Below are 22,263 nucleotides of genomic sequence, written 5' to 3'. Positions count from 1 at the left end.
CACAGTGTGTGTGTGTGTGTGTGTGTGTGTGTGTGTGTGTGTGTGTGTGTGTGTGTGGAATGGATCCCCCATGAATCGGAAGAGATGATTGTACAGTTGGCCCTCTGTTTTTGAGAAGGGATCCTTTCCGGACCCCCCCCCCCCATGCAAATGGAGGCTCATACATGGCACACCCCTGCACATGCCACTGGAGATAGTGGAGGTTGCCTCTCCGTGTATATTCGAGGGCGCAGTTCCCAGATCTGCAAGTTAGGAGGGGCAACTGTATACTGAATCTGCCATTCTGAATAAGTATGAATAAAAGTTAAAGTCCAGAATACTGAACACTAGGAATCCTGAATTGGAAATACTGAAACTCAAATACCTTTTCTATCATTAGGCTCTCTAGCCACTAAAATGATGTTACAGTACCTGAGATTGAGGGGCTATCATCTAAATTGGGCTGACAGTATTGACAAACTGAGCCATATCTACAACCCATTAACTTGTATGGAATCATTTTCAACTTTAGTAAATGTATTATCTAAGTTAAGAACACCTTGGGTTGATTATTCACATACACACATTTCTTAGCAGTGGAAGGCAACCAGCTTCTTCCCAGAAATGTATGCTGAGGTAACTGGAATAAACAGGTCTACATTAATAGTTTCAGTATTTAGGATAGTTATATATCTCATATATTTGTTGTTGTGTGCCTTCGAGTGGTTTCCGGCATATAGCGGCCCTAACATGAACCTATCACAGGGTTTTTCTGGCAAGACTCTTCATGGAGGGTTTGTCATTGCTGTCCTCTGAAGCCGAGAGAGTGCAACATGGCCAAGATCACCCAGTGAGTTTACACGGCCAAGCCAGAATTCGAACCCTGGTCTTCTGAGTCACAGGCCAACCCTCAAACTACTATACCACACTGGCTCACAAATATAGTACTAGCCAACTGGGTAGTGGTTGCCTAAAATACTTTGTAGTTTGGATAAACTAATGAAATATTTACAAGATAAATAATTGCTAGAAAACATTAAAATATTCTGAGTTAATTGTTCAGACCAAGCAAAGCAAAAAAAGCTGGACCCTGATTAGATTAGAACTAATGTAAGTTGCTGACTGAATGTGTTTTCTTTTAAAACTGTGCCATAAAACGAAAGGTTAAGAGAAATATTTCAGTTCTATGATTCAATAAGCATTAGTGACAGAGACAATAGGGAGGTGGAGAAGATTAGCTGTCAAGTTTTGTGGCAGAACCAATGCTCCAGACACAACTGTTAAAAGCTCTGTGTGTTCCTGTTTTGATTCCAATCTTTCTCTCTCCTTAGAAAATAACCAACAAGTGTACAAGACATAGAAATAGAAATTAATTAAAGATGAGCAAAAGAAATTAACACTCAACTGAGCTCCAGCCATTGTTTCAATAACTCCCTTTATTATTATTATATTCTACACTGTATTATTAAAATTAGTTTCTGCCATCAGGTCTGAAAACTGGTTAAGTCGGGCATGAAAGCCAATTGTGTGAAGATGTTCAACTACTCGTACATTTTTTTGAATCTGTTGTAACAAACACATAGTTTCCTGAAATATACCGTATATATTTATATTTAAATTATAATGTATCTAATAAAATGTATCACAACTGGGAGACTTTAATATGAACACTGTTAGAAACTCAAGGCACATATACAGATAGATGACAGAGAGGCACATAGATAGATAGATAGATAGATAGATAGGGATAGAGATATATAAAACATTATAGACAGACAGATAGATAGATAGGCAGATAGATATAAAACAGAATTAATTCAGTTTGACTTCCATTTTAGCTCAATGCCTTGGAATCCTGGGATTGTAGTTTGTTGTGGCATCAGAATTCTCTTGACAGAGAACACTAAATAACTCACAAAACTACAAACCTCAGAATACCATAACATTGGGCCATGACAGTTAAAGTGGTATCAAACTGCGTTAATTCTGCAATGTAGCTACAACTGTAGACTAACAGAAACAGTCCAGAAAATATCCAATAAGTGTCCAAAGTGGTGTCAGAAAGATGAACGATCAGATACACATTCAAATGGCGATAGAGCAAAGAGATCTTTAGACAATGGAGCAATAGATGGTGGGTATTTATGTTTTCACTCTGGAAGTACAAGTCTCTTTACTGATAAGTATATGTTTAAAGGCACAGAGAAAACATTTACATCAATCTTAGCAGCCAGACTGCTGACCAGGGCTGGTTACAAGGGTATACAACTTCCTTATGGAATCAACTTCACTAAAGACCTGTCTGTTTCTGGATGTAATTCAAAGGGCTTGTTATGAGCTATAAAGCCCTATATAGCATAGCTCCAGACTAAGAGAGCCTTATCTCCCCATGTTAAGTAATGTTTTAATCAGATTGCTTTTTAATGCTTTAAAAACATTTGCACCACACACTGTTGAAGGTATTTTGTTTTAACTTGTATTTTAAACTATTTTGGTCCCATTGGGGGGGGGGGGGGTAAATAAATAAATAAAGATCCCCTGTTATACTTAAAATTCCCTGAATATAACTTACCTGTGCATGAACGTCTTCTATTATAAAGGTTTCCCTAAACCAATAAAATCTTGACTTCCAAGCAAAAAGAACACACAACAAAGGCTGGCATTACCTGTGCAACTTCAGCAGTACCTGGCTGCGTTAGCCAGCAGCTTCCTAAAATGGTGTTGTGATGTTCCATGTTGTCAAAATATCAGTTTTGTTGTAACAGCCTCAGTTTAAATCTCGTAAAACAAGCTAAGGTAGCTAACTGTTCATTATGTTGTATGGGACACTGTAATTTTTTATTCCACTGAACTCAAACCTGATGAAATTTAATTGACCAAATTCCAGCAAACATGAATAAACCATAATGATAAGTTTACACTTCTTTAAATGTTTTTTGGCAGGTTTGGTAGATGTGTCAGTGAGGAGAAGAATTTTAAAGTTTTTCTGGCAACTTGGGGGTAAACCTCCCTAATGGAAACTGCTGATATACATGGACACAGCAAGGTGCTGTAACTGCAAACATTACCATTTAGCATAGAAAAGTAACCAATATTTAAGCTGCAATACTAAAATAGTAGAAATTCTCCATATAAGCTGGTTTTACGTATGCACCCACACATTCAGCACCCTTTTTAGACAAAAAATCACTGCTGCTCTATTTTTGTATCTGCATTAAATTAGCACAATGATATAGATCAAACTGTAACTCATGAGACATTTGCTATTTGTTTGAACAAGCAAAGACAAAACAAAACAAAACCCAACAACATTATAATATAAAGTAAGATATGGAAAAATAATTCTGCCTTCTGTCTGGCCTTTTGGAGTGATAAAAATGGAGTAAGGGAGTCCACCAAATTAATTTCCTAAATACAACATTATGTTGTTGGGGATCTAAAGAAAAGAATAATGCAAACAACATAAATATCTATGGCAAAATATTCATCTTGAAAATGGTAAGCTTAGACCATATGCTCAATGTTACAGAGCAGAGGAACATTAAACTCACCATAAATCTGCTTGTTCTTTACACAAACAAAGCAAAATTTGTTGTGTACTGTATTGAGTAAATGTCTTAGAAGCACAGATTCAGCAGCTCTGGTTTTGTGCCCCCAGAATGTGATCAATGTATTTCACCAAAAATCAGAAATCCCTGTGTTAGAATTCCTAGCAGTTGCACTGAACTTGTAGCTAGCACTAGATTCAGAATGAAATCATAAAAAGAAAAGAAAAATCACAATGAGAACTGTGAGCACAGGTTAAGATATTTGTGGTCTCCTGGGCTTAAGTAAACTCTTTTAGGACAGAAAGGCACTGGAGCAAGAAAAGCCTAGCTCTTTGGTAAGTACACCAGTTTAATTAAGGATATATTTAAGAACTGACCAACATGAGCAATGTGAATGAAAAGGTCTGTGTTTCTGCCACCCACCATCTATGAGCTGAGAATCTAAAACGGCACTTGGCACTTGGAGTGCAGCACATGCCTGCTACCAAGAGCCCTTCCTAAATAATTAACACTTTGAGAATGCTCAGATGTGTCCTTCCGATTCATCTGCACATTGTAATTTCTACACGAGTCACAACTTAATGAATCATCAATTGTGACAAGATCAATGAACCAAACCTAACAACAAACTAAAGTTAGTAAATTCATGCCTAGGGCAAGAGTGCTGTTTTAAAAAAGCTTCCATCACTTTTAGTGTCTAATTAGCAAAGACAGGACTCCTCCTGCCGCCTTTTCCTTTTGCTTCCTCTTGAGAGGCACAGAGTGAAGGTACAGGGAGGGGGTTGTTCAGTTTTACTGCATGCGAATCCCAACACTAGTCCTTTGATCAGTAACAATGTCTGCAGCAGCATGACAAGCACACTAAGGATACCGGCTGCATTATGGGAAGCAGATTCCATACTAACCAGATGAATTCCTCTCATCTAAAAGAGATAGTCATGGCCCAGTGCATCTTTTGAGAAAATGCTGGTGTCCCCCCCACCCCCCAAAGATATTGCTGGGTTATTCCTCAACAGAGAAAGAACAGGTCAAAGGACAAATAGATAATAAAACATGTTCAGTCAGCAGAATTTACACTCAGGATATTAAAGGTGCTTGTATACATGAAGACCATACACTGAGCATTTGAAAATTCAGGAAGGGCAGAGTCAGTCCTCAAGGATTTAACAGGAGCATTGCTACGCTTTTCAAAGAGGATGCACAGATCATTTTGACATGACATAAAAGTGCCCTCCCCCAACACAAAACTGATCAGAACGAATGCAAGGGACATTTTTGATGGATTAGATCAGTCTGGGTGAAAGCATACAGTTATTATGATCATCAAAACAACTTACGGTTTAACCCCCAGCCCTGATCTGTATGGTTGGTCCCTATAGTTCCTACATGGAAAAAGTGAAATACATATCAATTGGGGTTTGGGGCAACTAGGAGTCATTCAGTTATGTACCTCTGCTCCACTCCTCTTCACACATGGGTGTGGGGAAATGAAGCCAGCTTTGGCCAAAGTCCCAAATGACATCATTTACTGTAATGGGCCCCATCCCCTGACATAATCCAGATCTGAGGGGAAGGTTTTGTGCTCTTCTCACTCCAATTTTTCCCCTTCCTTGTTTTAGGACATTCTTCCCAGGATATTCACTTTACATGTGTCCTTTCCTTCTAATATACTTGCAAGAACCATATTTTTCAGGCTTTTAAACATACTGTAACATTACAACAACAAGAAGAGACCTACATTGCATGGAATGAAAGTTCAGAGACTTGGGAATTCAAATTCTGTGCACTAGGTATCAGAGTTTACTCACAGAGTCCTATATATGTGAAACCATGAAAGATGAATTATTCAACACCTTACTTTTAAGCTGAGTTCAAAATGCTGCAAAACACTGTGTCAGATGTGGTTTGCATTCTCCCTAAACTTCAAACACTACCTATTTTGAAAAAGATGCATTGGCTTCCAATAAATGTCTAACTCAGTTCAAATGATATTTACTTTTAAAATTCTACATGATTTAGGACCCCGAACCATTCTCTCCAGCACCAGTTCACTTGACCAGTTTACACTATAATAGGTTCTCCTCAGTTTGTCCTTAAAATATTTCTAGACTTAAAGCACTCTAAAGTTCTTATTAGCAATCCCTTGTTGATGTTATTCTTTATCTTTATGTGTTGTCAAATCAGCTTCAATCCTATAAATGGGAAACCTTTTTTTTAAAAAATCGTGTTACTAACAGTTCTGTTCAAGTCTTGCAAACTCAGGGCTATAGTTTCTTTTATGGAATCAAAATGGGTGCCTCTTAAGTATAGAATCATCTCTCAAACTAGTCGGAATGCCCTTTCTTTTGTGCTAGTCTTCAGTGGTTGAGACTGTGAGAACATGTGAATTTGAAAAGCACTGAATTTGATAAGGGTTTCTATATCAGGGGATTTTATACCCCTTAGTTTAAGATTCAAACATATTTCTGGGTTGCTTTTATTCCACATTGCTAAGACATGTATGTCTAACATAGCATGGTTCTGTACCATTTTCTTTCTAATTAAAATATAGTTATAGATTATTCTGAAACTACTTAATGTTTTATTCCCTAATCTTTTTTTTGACTATTTTGTGCTTTTTCCATTAAAATAGTCTGTTTGAAATTCAGAACTGGGTTTGTAGTTCTGGGTTCTTCACTCCATTTATGAAGTTGTGAGAACGGATGAGTCATACAGTTAGTAAGCCTGTGAAGCTTTGAGCATTACGGTAGCATAACAAATATATACACGCTCAGTCTTCATACTCAAAGCCTTTTCCTGATGGTGGTTATAAACACCATTAAAGTGTGCACAAATCTATGATTTACCACTGGAAAAAAAAGAAAGAAAGAAAAAAGAAAGTTTAGCTGTAAAAATTAGGCATTTAGTTTGATCCATTCTTTATTTTCCATGCAGTGCCTAAACTGCTTCTTCCTTTTCAAGTACTATTTAAATATATTTTGTCTTGGGATTCACAAGACGGTACTCAGTTCTCCATTTGAAACTGTTCAACTGCTTGAATCCATATGTTCAAAGGAGCTTTGGGTTCACATTGCTTTTGAAAGTATATATACAACCAACTACAATGAATTATTTGAAATAAATATCATAGTGATTCCTGAAAGTGGTCTCCTCGCCAATAGTAATAATACAATGTCATATATGCCAGTGTGGCATAGTGGTTTGAGCACTGGACTAAGACTCTGGAGAACAGGGTTCAAGTCCCCACTCAGCCAAGGAAATCCACTGGGTGACCTTGGCAAAGTCACGCTCTCTCAGCTTCAGAAAAAGGCAATGGCAAACCCCTTATGAACAAACCATGCCAAGGAAACCCTGTGATAGGCTTGCCTTAGGGTCACCATTAATTAAAAATGACTTTACACACAACAACAACAACAACAACAACAACAACAACAACAACAACTGATGTTTAAAAGACTCTCCTTCCTTTTTTCTGTTTCAGATCAAGACTCTCAGAAGTCCTCATTATTTCTTATGTTATGTGAGACTGACAGAAGTTGTACACAAAAGTGTATGTAAGGTGGTGAAGGCTGGTATGTAAGTGACCAGGCCACCTGTATCATAAAATTCCTGGGATTAATATGCAAGATAGTGTGCTTATCTAAGCAGACACCTCCTCTGATGACTGATCACAATATATTAACAACAGTGCTTCCATTGTTTTCATTTTTCTTGACAGAATATACATCAAAATCCATGCAATTCTCTTACCATACATACATACACACATACAAAACACACACTAAGGTGTTGTGCTCTAGAAAGCTAGAGTGTATACATACGCTGCTTAAACATTCAGTGGAATTCATAGGCTTTGTCTTCAGTACCAATGAGTAAGTATTAGATAAGAAATGCTGTCTTCATCCCCCTGCTACAGTGCCAGGAGGAGACAGGGACCTCACTGCATTGCTTGGAAAGCACAGAGCACCATCTGGTAGGTTTTTGCTGTTTGAGCTAGTTTGGGCACAGACAGCTTTGTGCCTGCATTTTCAGTTTGGAACGAGTTGTGAATCACTAATTCAGAACTTTTCAATCAGCCATCCCATTACCAGCTTACATGGACTATCACCTGTTCTCTTTTCCCCCTGCCTTACTCAAGACATTGCATCTTCAAGCATAGACTGCAGAATCCAGCTACCCATCAGAAACCTGTCCCTAATTATTTAATTTGCTCTCTGTATATACTGTGTTATCCGTGTTCTGCTTGCTTGTAACAGCTGCCTGTCTCCAAGGTTGGCCAAAAGCATTTTATCCATTAAAAGAGTTCTTTTTGACTGTAAGTAGGCTATCAGGAGATTGAATGCTCTATAGCAGGGCTAAGAAACCTGTGGCCCTCTGGACATTGTTGATTTCCACTCCTATCAGCCATACAAGCATGGCAAATGGTTAGGAATGATGGGAGTTGGAATTCAATATTGTTTGGAGGGCCAATGATTCCCAACACTTGCTAGAAAACAACTATGGGAAGTTTAATAGCAGGTGATAATGTACCAAATACTTTACCTACACTCCACAAGGGCTTCTGAGTAGCTTCCATTTCAGATGGATGGTAAGATTCTAAAGGATTCATCTTATTGTTGGCTGACAGTATCCTACTCACTAAATAGGCCCAGTACAGCCTCTATGCTCCCTGTAGAATGTAGGTGCACAGAGCAAAGGTCAAGTTCCAAGGCATGATCCCTAGCTGGAGAAGTGAAGATAACCTGATATGCTGTTGCAGGAACTTGGGTACTCTGACCAACGTGAAAAGAATAGATGTGAAGTGCTTCTACTATTGTTAAAAACCACCTCTGACCCTACATTTCCTGGAAGCAGGATGTAAGCCTCCGAACATCCCCTGATATATTTATTAATTCAACTATAGTTTGATATAACATAAGGTGCCAGCATCAGTGGATGTAGCTACAATGGGATACATAGCACTGGAAAAGCACTCGCTTCGGCAGCACATATACTAAAATTGGAACGATACAGAGAAGATTAGCATGCCCCTAATTAGGAGCCCTGGTGGTTCAGTGGTTAAATGCCTGTACTGCAGCCACTCACTCACAAACCATAAGGTTGCGATTTCAATACCAGCAAAGGGCTCAACTCGACTCCTTACAAGGTCACTAAAACGACTACCCAGATTGTTGGGGGCAATTAGTTTACACTTTGTAAACTGCTTAGGAAGTGCTTAAAGTGCACTAATAAGCGGTATAGAAATGTATTTGTTATTGCTATAGGTAGTGAGAGTGACATGTAGACCCATTCCTTCTTTATGAGAAGTTGTAATCAAAAACACATGCTAAGGTGTTGTGCTCTAGAAAGCTAAGGATTACAAACAGGAAGGAAAATTTCAAGCACTTGCCAGCAATTTTTCAGAGACTTGCACAACACTGGGGAAGAGAGACTGAATGTTGGTGCAAGTGTCATACTGCAGCTTTATCAGTATGGTTTGCCTCCTCAGTCAAATGGCTCAGGACTTTTCAACATTGACAGCCAACCTTCACTAATTCTATAAATAAATGTAAATGTATGTCAGAGTGAGTTATAATCTCTACATTCTACAGTATAGCTTGACTTTTTTTTTTTTAAGTACTGCATACTTTCTATACAATGACTATGGTTCCTTTTTTCATTTAAAAATGTTGTTTAAACATACTCTGCCTTGGGATTCAAGACTATACTCAAAACAAAACAAAAAATGATGTGTGGAAGTTACATCTCATGTCATGAGAGACTTGTAAAGGTAACATGATATTTTTGCTTTGTAAAATAAAATGCAAGGACTCATATTTAAAGTGAAGGAGAAATCCCACCAGGAGGAAAAAATAACTGCAGCAAATAAACTGGCAAGCATGCCAGCCATTCTGCCACTTATTAGACACTGAGTGTTTTCCAAAGTCAGCACGCTGCTTTTAATGCTATGCAAACTGCACTGATATGCTGATCCACAGAGTGGCAGCACAGTTAGAATTACAATGCTAGTAAGTGCGAGAGTACAGCTACCTCTTGATATCAAAACTGGGGCTTCTCCACTGAGCTTGCTAAGCAAGAACTTGGAGAGATTTCAGTTCAGCTGGGCCAATGTGATAAAGGGATTGAAACCACAGAGGAAAGGATTAGCATGACAGATGAATACAGTGCAGTTTTTCCATGGCAAAAGCTAACACAGCTCATCAAGGAGCTGGAAGATTGGGGGGAGGGAGGGAGGGGATCATATACTGCCACATTAGTTTCCTTAACAAAGCGATCCTATTCCCTGGGACAAAGGACGATTAAATACCTACTCTGGTCTTCTAACACAAAAAAGAAACTGAGCTGGCAAGAAGTGTCCAAAAGAGCTACCAAGCACTCTGTAATATAAAATTCTCAGGAGACTTTTCATTTCACTAGGGAGCTATCCATAGTTTGCAATCCCTTTGGTGTAGAAGCAAGGGGAAATCTCTTGGGGTAAACAATAAACAGAAAGTAGAATACTTGATTTTAAAGCGTGCTTGGTTTTTTAGAATATATTTAAAGTAGTAAAACCTAATTCAGCTGCTGCCCTTGAGCTAAACTTTGATTATATATAGACAATTCCTAGCTATCCAAATTATGGGCCTTCCACACTCCTTGTGATCCGCCTTGAATCTCATCTAGCCGCCTTGAATCCCATCTTAGCAGAAAGACCCAATATAAATTCAATAAATAAATAAAATAGTAGGTCCGTTAACTTCTGAAAATCAACCACAGACCTCAATCGGATAAACGAGATAATGCATCTATGCTTTTTATAGCTGGGTTGTGTCATCCACCAGTCAGCATATACACAATTACTTAAATGCTGATTTCTTGGAAAATTCCATAGTTTATTGCACAAAAAGCTTAAAAGCAGTTTAAGAATTGATATTTTTTTTGTCCTGGAAGAGAAGTTTCTTTTAACCAAAGACACTCCAAAGACAGCACTTCTTATTTATAAGGGTTAGTAAATGATTCATTTCTGCTAATACTGTACTGACATCTAAATGTAGGGATATATTTGCCCTGGAATAACCCTGAAAGTGGCAATTGAGCTAATGGGAGATAATGGCTGAGGTGAAAAGGTTTATTTACCATTACCAAAAAAGAAAAAAAAAGGGGAAATGGATATATTGTTTCAATAGATTTCAAAAAGTAACCTCTGCTCTACTGTGACAAATATGAACCCTTTCCACTAGGCTGGCATGTTTTTAGAGTTGAGTAAAATAGTTACAGTACTTGTGGATAGTGAAGCTAGTACAATGTGAGAGAGCTACTAAGATACATAAAGGTCTGTGGGTTTCAGTGACCTATTAAAAATAAGCTTGAAAGAGAGTAAAAAATAAAATAAATTAGTTCTATTTGTTTATGCATGTGACTTCAAGTCACCTATCGACATATGGTGACCCTATGGATTTCATAGGGTTTTCTTAGGCAAGAGGTAGTTTTGCAAGACCCTTCTTCTGAAAGATAGCCTACAACCCCTAGTACCCACTCGTGGTCTCTCATCTAAGTACTAACCAGGACTGATTCAAGATCAGGTGGGATCTAGTGCCTTTAGGGTGGTTAGGTTTTTAGCTTATTAAGCCCTAGTTAATTTTGTATTTTGGACATTTTACAACAGAACTTTTTTTTTTTTTTTTTGGAAACACTTGATAACCAAGTATGGGCCAGTACAGATTGCAGACTGACACTAAAAGCCGCCTTGCCATCCGAGCACTACAAAGCTGCAGCGGAAATGGCACCCTTTTGCCGGCTTAAAAAAGAGTGGCATTTTGCAGCCTCTTTTCAGCCAGTAAGTAGCTGGATTGAGGCTGCCACGTGTGGCCGCCATGGCCCTGATCTAGCGTTCAAAGGGGCGGCGTGGAGCCGCCCCTTCAGGGCCACCTGTTTCAGCCCTAAGTGAACCTCAATCGTACTAAATTATTCACTATATCTGTAGACCCCATACAGAGAAAGAAATGATATGATAAATGTGCATTAGCTAATATTGATAGTGATTTGCTGATATTGGTTAGAATCTTATAATCTGATAAGATATTTAAGGGGCAGGTTTTTTTCTTTAGAGCACTATTGCCTCCATTATCTATTTGAATTAGAGCTGCATTCTTGCCCCTTTTCTATATAATGTTTATATAAAAGGGATAAAAAAATTACAAGGAAAAAACCTTTCTCCTCCTCTACATTTATTCTAATGATATGGTGTTTTCTCGCAATTCAAATTGCTTTAGGAAGACTACTATCTGTCTAGAGTAATACTTGGAAAAATGGTTAATTATTTGCAAAACTAAAGTTCTCTTTGATAGCAAAGCAGTCTTATACACAGTATTTGAAATCATATGAGACTGAACAGGTACAGTATTTCCCCACAGGTAGCTGGAGTAAGCATTTTTAGTCATCCAGGTTGAAAAGTCAATCTAACAATTTTAGGTATTACAAAAAGGGCAGTCTGCTGGCACCTCCATTTCTGCCGTCGGGAAGCCTCAGCCTCCAGACGGCGAGGCTTCCTGGCGGTCGAAAAAGAAGCCCCAAAAAGGGGCTTCTTTTTGTGCCGTGGAAATGACGCCACAAGGCGCCAATGGCACACTCGTGGCATCATTTCCGTGGCGCGACATGTGGACGCTAAGCGTCCAATACGTCAAAATGGTGGCACCCATGTAGAATGGGTGTTGCCATTTTGTATGTGCTCGGCGCGTACTTGGGTTAGGGGCATCTGGAAAGGATGCCCCTTTCTAACCCTAGTACGTGCCAAGCACGTACTTTCCGCCCGTGCGGAACAGGCCTCACAGTGGTTTCACTCTTATCCATTATGGAAAATGTAATGTCAAAACAATACCCTCAAGTTTTTACATAGATCTGGAATCTGGGACTTTACACCATGCTGCATATTTAAAAAATGAAATAAGCATTTCAACCGCTGTAATGAATGTATGTCAGAATTTATTCACTGGATCAAACTTCAAAAAGGTATAGCACCAATATTCTGTTTGACTATCCATTTAAATTCCTCTCAACAGATTTTACTGATTGAGAAACTCAGCCAAGTGCTTTATAGCTATAGGTTCCTTTTCTAGAAACTGGGCCAGACCATGTGACTATTTTATATATATTATGTAAATATATTTATATCTATTATATATTACTGTAATTCCTGTTCTTAGAATCAACCTCAAAGTATGCAATTTTAAATATATATATATATATATGTGTGTGTGTGTGTGTGTGTGTGTGTGTGACCCTTACATTGTATATATCACTATAAAGCCTTATTTTCTTTAAAACTGCTACTGGATTTGTAGAAACTACATACACAGTTAAAGACAACAGAAGCATTTGCTTTGCTTCCCTATCTCTGAGGTTCAGAAGCAGAAGTTTCTCTTCCCTGCCACCAACACCCCACAAAGCAAACAAACATACTCATGGGTCACATCCTTCAGGGAGCTGGGAAATTGTTTCTTGAACCCAACATAGTCATCAGTCTTTGCAAATCTCATCCTTAGGATCAAAATGAACCAACCCGTATTCAAAGCACTCAGAATCCTATCACCTTTGCAATACTGTATTCATTTAAAAAAAAAAACCACACTATTTCCCCCCACCCCCCCCCACCCCACCGTACCCCCCAAAAAACTAAAAAGCAGAATTAGGGAGGAAATGAGCTTTCAGAACTACACTGTAATTTGTTCTACAAACCAAACGAGCAGCAAGAAAAATTAGAGTCAGAGACATGCACGGGAGTTCATTGTATTGATACCAGCTGCTAGAATACTATAATCACTTCTGGTAAACATTGCAACAAGCCTTTCATTTTGTACAGCCTGTGCTGCAGGCTAGAATCAAGAAACGGTCAATCAATAATAATGGTGTGGTTTGTTTTGTCTTGAAAAAGGGAAGGAAGGAAATGCTGGAGCGAAATTCCCTCTTCTACCCATACTGTAGGTGAGCTATGAGTGAATGGGCTCCCTTTGACTCTGACCTGGTTTCTGAACAGCAGCTGAATGTGCCAATTTCTCAGCCTGCTAAGATTAAAGACCATAAATTGAAAGACTGTAAAGACTTGCAGAGTTTCTCAACATTTCTTTTTCTTCCTTGCCCAAAGCAACTGAAGGGAGAAGGGTCAAAGTGGAGGATGAGGACGTGGGTGGTCGTCATGCCTTGTTTCCAGGGACTCTAGCACAGGCAGTGAAACAGCAGGACAGGGGGGCATGCCAGTGCTTGAGAAAGATAGTGACACTCCCCAGCGGCCACAACACAGAGATATGGACCCAGTAATATCTAACGTAATGGAACATAGCCAAGAGAGATAAGGTTTGAGACACTTGGAGCATTTACACAGGAAATGCTCATTAATCAGGCAATAGCTACTAGAGGCTACCAGGCCATAAATAATACAACAACTCCCTCAAGAACTTGTTGCTGACAACTGACCATTCTAGAGGAAGCAATGCTCTTGTATCTTCACCCCGGTTCATTTTTCTGTAGAACTTGGATCCTGCATTGTAAATTGACAATGCTATCAGATGCTCCCTTGGACTGATGTCTTGGTTTCTTCCTGCACCCTACTGACTTGGACTGCCTGACTCTGAGAACCATTACTGGCTGGTAAGCTTCTGTATATGACTCATCTCTAATGGACTTTGTTTAGTACCTTGCCCCTGGCTGGTCCCCAAGACAGGATAGAGGTGGTGGACTTAAGGATCTAAGCTAAGAAGCATGACCACCTTTCTTCCTGTATGCTGTATGAGTAGCTCAAAACTGGTGTGTGTGTGTGCACATGCATATACACATGCACACATACAGACACTATACTGGACAATTCAGAGCTGGATGTACAGCACACTGCCACCTAAACCAAGCAGAGCAGGAGCAGGGCATTTATCTCTTTTTTCCATGTTACAAAGAGATAGAGAAAGATGGTCCTTTCTTTGTGTTTATGGTACATTTTGAATTTGTGTTTCTAGAGCTTCCTGCCTCTTCTTGCTTTTATCACATTTCAGACTTTTAAGTATTTCTAACACACACACACACACACACTCTCATTAGGATTTTTCTTCTTGTTGTTGTGCAGGCTCACTACAAGTGATAAAAATGGCTGCGAGAGATGAGTGCGCAGCGCTGGCTACAAGCTAAGTATATAATGCATGGCTATGGATTTAGAGAGCAAGCAGGCAAGACAACAAGCAAGGCTTGGGGTAGTACTGTACTTAAGATGGCAGCATGTAAGTCTTCATGACCTATACCTATTAACATTTCTAAGGCTGAGCAAACATAACTTGAACCTCATTCTTGGCCAGTTTTTAGGTGTATTTATTTATTTAATTCATTGTTATGCTGCCTTTCTCCCAGAAAGGAACCTAAGGCATCTCACTATATATATATAGTGAACAGTTGCCTTCCTCTACACCTCTCAATTTCCACAGTGCAAAGTCCTTTCCACAACCAGTTCTTCAGCAATAATCCAAATTCTGGGTCCCTTCCAAGTCATTTTTCTCCTCTATACAATTAATGTATGATTTTCATTACCAGAAGATGTGTCGAAAGTCCAGGTCACAATGTTGCCCCCACCCTGCTAAAGAAGAGGTCTATCAAACAGTATTAGCCACAATAAGGTGATTATCTTCAGGTCTGGACTTCCTGAAAGTATCTAGTCCTGAAAAATTATGCTTTTATAATTCTCAGGCTTTTTTTCCCTGGCATTCTCTTATTTTATTTATTTATTGGATTTCTATCACACCTTTCCCTCAAAATGGGATTCAAGGTGGCTTACCACAATTTTAAAAGGATAAAACTAAAACATTAATTACAATATTTAACAATAATTAAATAGTGCTAGAATTGAAACATAACAACAACAAACAACATAGTTAAAACTATTTTAAAAATTTAAGCAAACAGCACACCAATTACACACACAGGCACACACACTGTATAAGTAAAACTCACACACTAAAAGCCTATCTAAATAAGTATGTCTTTATCTGCTGGTGAAAAGAGAGCAGGGAGGGGGCCAACCTGGTCCCCAGTGGAAGGGAGTTCCACAGTCTGGGAGCAGCCACAGAAAAGGCTCCCTCCCGAGTCCCCATCAACTGCACTTGCAAAGGTGGTGGGACTGAGAGAAAGCCTTTTCCTGCCAATCTTAACACTCAGGCTGGTTTGTATAAGGAGATACAATCTTTCAGATAGTCTGGACCCAAGCCATTTAGGACTTTAAAACCAGTCTTTTAAATTCTGCCCAGAAATGTATTGGGAGCCAATGTAACTTTCAGCAGGGCAGCCCCAGTCAACAGTGTGGCCTCAGCATTTTGGACCCTCTGAAGTTTCTGAACAGTTTTCAAATGCAGCCCTAGGTAGAGCGCACTACAGTACTCCAAACGGCATGTAATTAAACATGTGTCACTATAGCCAGATCTAACTTCTCAAGGAACAGGCACAACTGGTACACTAGTTTCAACCACGCAAATGCACTCCTGGCCACAGCTGAAACCTGGGCATCCAGGTTCAGATCCAAATCCAGGATCACACCCAAATTGTGAACTTGAGATTTCAGGGGCAGCACAGGCTGAATCCCTGTTCCATGATTTGCCCTCTGACTAAGAGCACCAAAGTCTTGTCTGGATTAAGTTTCAATTTGTTCATCCTCATCCAGTCAATTACTGACAGCAGACACTGGTTTAGTAGAAAAGCAACTTCCTTGGGATCAGATTATCCGATTACCTCTGCCTTTCCCCCCCCCCCCCGCCACCCTCCAAATGAAATTGTGCAGCTTCTCTACCACAGTATAGATGAAGGTAGTCTGGAACATACAGTTTTGCTCATCTGTCTCCACAATGAACAACATCTGCAGAAACTCCCTTTTCTAAACTGCTGTTAAATGTAAGGGTAGAGACCTTTTTAATTAGAAAGGCCTTTTGTTTTAATTGGCTGTCAGTGAGGTTTCTTAAATGGGGTGTGCTGTCTTTCCTCTTCATTATGTTTTAAATGTGTTTTTAAATGTTTTAAAATTATTTTTTAATATGTTTGTTTATTTAATTTTTTTAACTTTTGTACTAAACATTGTTTTAGTTGTATTTTGTTTTAACTCACACAGTAAGCCACTGTAGGCCTCATACTGGGTGAAAAGCAGGCTATAACCTGAAGAAAAAAATGAGTGAATGAATAGAATCTCTCTTTTTCATATGTTCCTCTGGTGATCCTTACTGACTGCTCTCCCTTGGCAGTCCCTATCAACCAGGTCCACTTCTTTGTCCACCTAAAAATCTTCTCTCTCTCAGAAATGATGTGCAAAAGCTTATTACAGTATGACTTTTATGCTCTTTCCACACAAAGCTTTTATTATGAAACCCCCTGCCTCATTCATGGGTCAATGTGGTAAATCCTTCTGTTTGTAGTCTTCCACTGTTTTCTCAACTCTTCTTCCATGTTATCCTCTCCAGAGAAGATTCTAACAAATAGCTGAATAATGACCATTAACTAGTGCTCCATCTGGAAGCACCCTTGGTTATAATGCTCTTGGCAACTGAACAACATTCCTGTGGGGCCAACCACAAATTACATGCAAATGTATTCAAAAGAGCCTAGAGGTCTGACCTTTTTCTGTTGGTTTTAAATGGGAATCTGGGGCTTTTAAATGGGGGGGGGAAGAATTATATTCATTAAGTTGCTACTGGAAAGCCACTACTTTGAAAAAGGCACATAGATTCATGGAATTGGAAGGGGTTTTGTTAGCCATGTAGTCTAGTCCTCTGCCAGTGCAGGAATCCACAAGTAAAACAACCCTGAGAGGTGGTCATCCAACTTATGTTTTAAAATCTCCTAGAATCCTCCTTCTGAAGTAGGCTATTTCACTGCTGAACAATGGTTACCACGCAGAAAGTCTTCATGAATTTTAGTAGAACCTACTTTCTTGTAATCTGAACCCACTGGTCCAAGTCCTATTCACAGAAGCAACAATAAACTGGTTTGTTCCATGCTCCATATGACAGTCCTTCAGGCATTTAAAGACAGCTATCACATCACCTCCACATTCCAAATGAAATGCTATAGTTAACACACATAGAATCAATTTTAGTGTTAACCAAAAATGTGCCAACAAACAAGGGAAACAAAAATGCAGGCCGAAAAGACTGGAAATGTTCAATATACATCTCCATCCACAAAAAGGAGACAGAAAAAGCTAAAGCAACTATAGGACCATAGCATTAACTTCCCATGCAGCAAAATTATGCTTAAACACAGACTCCAATCACATATGGAGAGAGAAATCCCAACAGTACAAACAGGGTTCAGGAAAGGATGATGCACTAGGGACCACACTGCAAACATAGGATGGTTAAGGCAGAAAACCAAGGAATTCACAAACAAAACTGGCATGTGTTTGATAGACTGTAGCAAAGTCTTTGACTGCATCCATCATGAAAAGCTATGGAATGCTCTCAAAGACTTGGAAGTCTCACTACCTTTGATAGTTCTGATGAGAATCTGTACTCAGGACATTGGGCCACTGTTAGAACAGAACATGGAGAATCAGAATGGTTCCCAATTGGCAAGGGCATCAGGCAAGGCAGCATTTTATCACTCTACTTGTTCAACTTGCATGCAGAAAACATCATATGAACAGCAGGTTTAGACTTAGGAGAAGAAAGAGTGCAGATAGGAGGAAAGAACATAAATAATCTGAGATATGTGGATTGCACCATACTACTATTTGTGACAATTAATATGGAAAGTCAAGGAAGAAAGTGCAAAGGCAGGCTTGCTGCTTAACAAAAAACAAACAAAACAAAACAAAAAACAAAAAAAACCCCAAAAACAAAAACAATTATCACAGAGGACATACATAAATTCAACTTAGATAACGAAGAAATAGAAATAGTTAAAGATTTCTCATACCTCGGATCAAACATTGATCAGAACAGAGACTGCAGTCAAGAAATAAGAAGACTAGGAATGGGAAGGGCAGCTATGAAGGAACTAGACAAGATCTTAAAGGGCAAAGATGTGCAATTGAACACCAAACTTCGAATAATCAAAGCAAAGCCATGGTATTCCACATCACTATGTACAGATGTGAGAGCTGGACAGTGAAAAAAGCATATAAAAGAAAATCAACTCATCTGAGATATGGTGTTGGAGAAGAGTGCTGAGAATACTTTGGGCAGCCAAAAGACAAACAAATGGGCCCTTGAACAGTACAAGCCAGAAATACCCCTAGAAGCCAAGATTATCAAATTTAAGCTGTTGTACTTTGGCCCTATTATGAGAAGGCATAACTCATCAAGATAGGAAAGGTAGAGGGTAGTATAAAGAGAGGAAGACCACATGTTAGATGGCTAGACTCAATCAGGAAGGTCATGAACATGAATTCACAAGACTTAAGCAGAGCGGTTTACTCTTATCTATTTTATTGTTTGTATGTACAACACTGTACACATCTACAGCACTATATAAATAAAGCATAATAATAATAATAATAACAACAACAACAACAACAACAACAACAACAGGGAGTCTTGGAGATGTCTCATCCACAAGGTCACCATGAGTTGAGGTCAACTTGAGGGCAGTTAACAACTGCAATAACTACATCACCTCTCAGTCTTTAACAGCCTATAGATACCAAGAGCTCTCAACTATTCCACCTAGGACTTGGTTTTCAAATCTTTTACTGTACTGAATGGCCTCTCCTGTATACAGTACAAGCTGTATACCTGTAGTAATGAATAGTAACCCCAGAAGAGTTGTATCCTCATCTTAAAAAATATTTATACCAAAAGTGTAAAAAATCAAGTTCTTAATAGCCACTGGTACAAAACAACTGAGCCTAGTAAGTTGCAATCACATTGCTACTGAGGTCAGGGAAAATTGTTAGTTTCCCATTAACATAGTTTTAAGTTTATTCCAGTTCAAATAAATAGACTGTGCATTTTTAGTAGTAGTAATAATAATAATAATAATAATAATAATAATATATTAAAAAGTCACTAGTACTTACCTGCCCTCCCTTATCTGCCCTCCAGCAACTCAGGGCTGCTGCTGCAAGCTTCAGTCAAATGAGCTCATGTTTTTTGTTTTGAAGCACAGGTACAGGCAAAGGTGTTGATATATAATTTAAAAAAATTGAGTCACAGGTTGTAAAACCACTCTGAGATCAGTTATATACATCTGCATTCGCACTGCAGAAATAATCCAGCACTTGGCTCAATGCTATGCAATTCTGGGATTTGTCGTTTGTTTTGCATAAGACCTCTCTGGCAGAGAAGGCTAAATGTCTCACAAAACTACGGCGGGTTACAGACCGCCAAAAAATATGTAGTGACTATGTATTAGGGTTAGGAAGGTGCGGTGCTTCCGCACCCCCTAACCCTAATACGTAGTCACTACGTATTTTTTGGCGACGGCCGTTCCAGATGGCCACCGCCATGTTTACGTCTTGGACGCATAGCGTCCAGACGTGTCGCAGAGCCTATGATGTTGCGAGTGTGCCAGCGGCGCCTCGCGGCGTCATAGCTGCGCTGCGGAAAGAAGCTCCATTTTGGGGCTTCTTTTTTGCTCCGTAACAGAGCCGCGCGGTTTGGCTGCAGCGGCTCCCTCACGGAGCAAACAGCGGCGGCGGTTTATAACCCGCCATTATTTCCCAGAATTTCACAGCACTAAGCCATGGTAGTTAAAGTGTTGCCAAACTGGATTATTTCTGCAGTGCAGATGCAGCCTATGTCAACTTTGTGCAAAAAGTGTAGAAAACTGAAGGATCGTAATATATTAATTTATATGTATGTATACAAATTTAGAAATGACTGCTATAATTGTTTAACATACGGCAAGCTAATTAATTTCTCAACCAAATTACCCCAATTCTAATATTAATTTGTACCCCACCCCGCTGATCATTCCAAATTAATACTTCCATTCCAGTTTATTTGCTACACAGATCCTTCTCCAAATGAAATTCCCTTTCACTTAATTGTTCCCATTCACCATAATCACTAAATCACCTCTAGGTTTAATCTACAAAAAGTATGGTGCAGGTAGAGCCAATCTCAGATAAATGAAATGCCCCTCCAAAATATGTGTACATATAAGAGAGAGAGAGTGGGAGAAGGAGAGAGAGATCTGCTATTGGAAATGAATGGAGTATTAAATAGTTCTTTGAAAATCTTGTTCATTTTTCATCCGCCTCCCCTCTCTTACATAAACACGTGTGTGTGTGCATGCATGTGTAATGTAGACTTCAATGTCATTTACTGTGAACAGATGAAATAACTCTTGGTTCCCATGCCTTTTGTCCCCCCAAACAACTGATATTCAAAGTAAACTGCCTCTGAACATGGATGTTTCATTCATCTTTTACCAGCAGTTCTCAGTATCTTCTCTATGAATTTGTCTAATCCCCCTTTAAAGGGCATCTGAATGTGTGGCCATCAAAACATTTATCATTTGGACACTGTGTGAAAAAAATACCCACAGACTGCAGGTGAAAGCTCACACAGTTGTATGTAAACGAAACAGAAATAAAGGCTGAAAACACACTTTTTGATATATTAGTTTACATGTTTTGTCTATACAGTCAGCCCTCCATTTTTGTGGGGGATCCATTCCGGACATCCCTCCTATGAATATTCAAGACTGTGGATCTCAAATCCGCAAGAACAGAGGGTTGACTGTATATCCTTAAATGAATAAGTAACTCAGGAGAAAAGAAGAAGCTCTGCTCAATCAGACCAAAGGCCCACCATGTCCTGCTTTCTGCCTCCCACAGCATTCCAACTAGAAAGTTGTACATTTAAAGAAGAAAATACAAATGGACAAATACAGGATGCGTTGCACGTGGTTTGGCAATAAATGTATGTGTAAAAAGGATGTAAGAGTTTTGGTAAACCACTAACTAAACATGATTCAACAGTGTGATGATACAGCAGCAGTAGCAGAACACAACAAAGCAAAAAATGACAATATTATTCACTTGAAGCAGGAAGAAAGACAGCATGACAAATTCTACCTATACAAAGATATACTATAGCAAAATCCTATGAGAAAATTATCCTCCAACAACATACTGTTTTGACAGAAATAAGGTAAATGTGCTACAAAATGGAGTCCTAGTCCTCCCCAAACTTTTTACTGGTCTGCTAGCACCAGATTTGGGCCATGCATCATCCTGACCCTGCCAAGAGGAGAGGGAAGGATGCTTTATATAGCCCTTGCATATAGCACCTCAGAAACCTTGTTGAGAAGAATCCTGGTCTGACAAGAATCTTCATTGTTTGGAATTTATTCTGCACAAAATTTATATGTTCTTTTTGTGCAGAAAACAGTACAAATTTTGTCCAAATTAAGTCCCAAAGTGGTAATAATTCTCAACATGTGCGTAGTTTCTGAAGATTTTCTTGCAGTGGGAAAAAACTGCTACAATTACTCACTGCTTCCTTAGAAAAGGAAATTATGGAAGAATTACTTCTATAATTAAGCAGTATCTGAAGCAGGTTGCTTCAAGCAGCAGGCTGTTGCAGATATTTGATTTGAGGCCAAAACTTTATTTCTTAAAAAACATTTTATTTGTGAACATTTATGCACACCATACTCTGTTCTATGAGGATAGCTCTGCTCAGGTCTATTTTGCAGGCCCACAAGTTTGGCCAGTCATTACTCAATGTACTAATCCTCTCATCGCAGGCCGTCCTGATGTACGTAGATGTGTGGAACCAATGTAAAGCAACCA

At 39.1% G+C, this 22,263-nt stretch overlaps 1 protein-coding gene and 1 pseudogene across 13 annotated transcripts in view; one reads left to right on the top strand and one right to left on the bottom strand.

Annotated features, from left to right (window-relative positions):
- The window catches only part of PTPRF (protein tyrosine phosphatase receptor type F), a 581,399-nt gene that overhangs the window by 261,221 nt on the left and 297,915 nt on the right, over positions 1–22,263 (bottom strand). The gene's annotated exons all lie outside the window — the stretch shown is intronic.
- On the top strand, positions 8,497–8,558 carry LOC121930217 (annotated as a pseudogene).

This window comes from Sceloporus undulatus, chromosome 4 (genome assembly GCF_019175285.1).
Source record: "Sceloporus undulatus isolate JIND9_A2432 ecotype Alabama chromosome 4, SceUnd_v1.1, whole genome shotgun sequence".
NCBI lineage: Eukaryota > Metazoa > Chordata > Lepidosauria > Squamata > Phrynosomatidae > Sceloporus > Sceloporus undulatus.
This window is presented reverse-complemented; position numbering and strand designations above follow the sequence as displayed.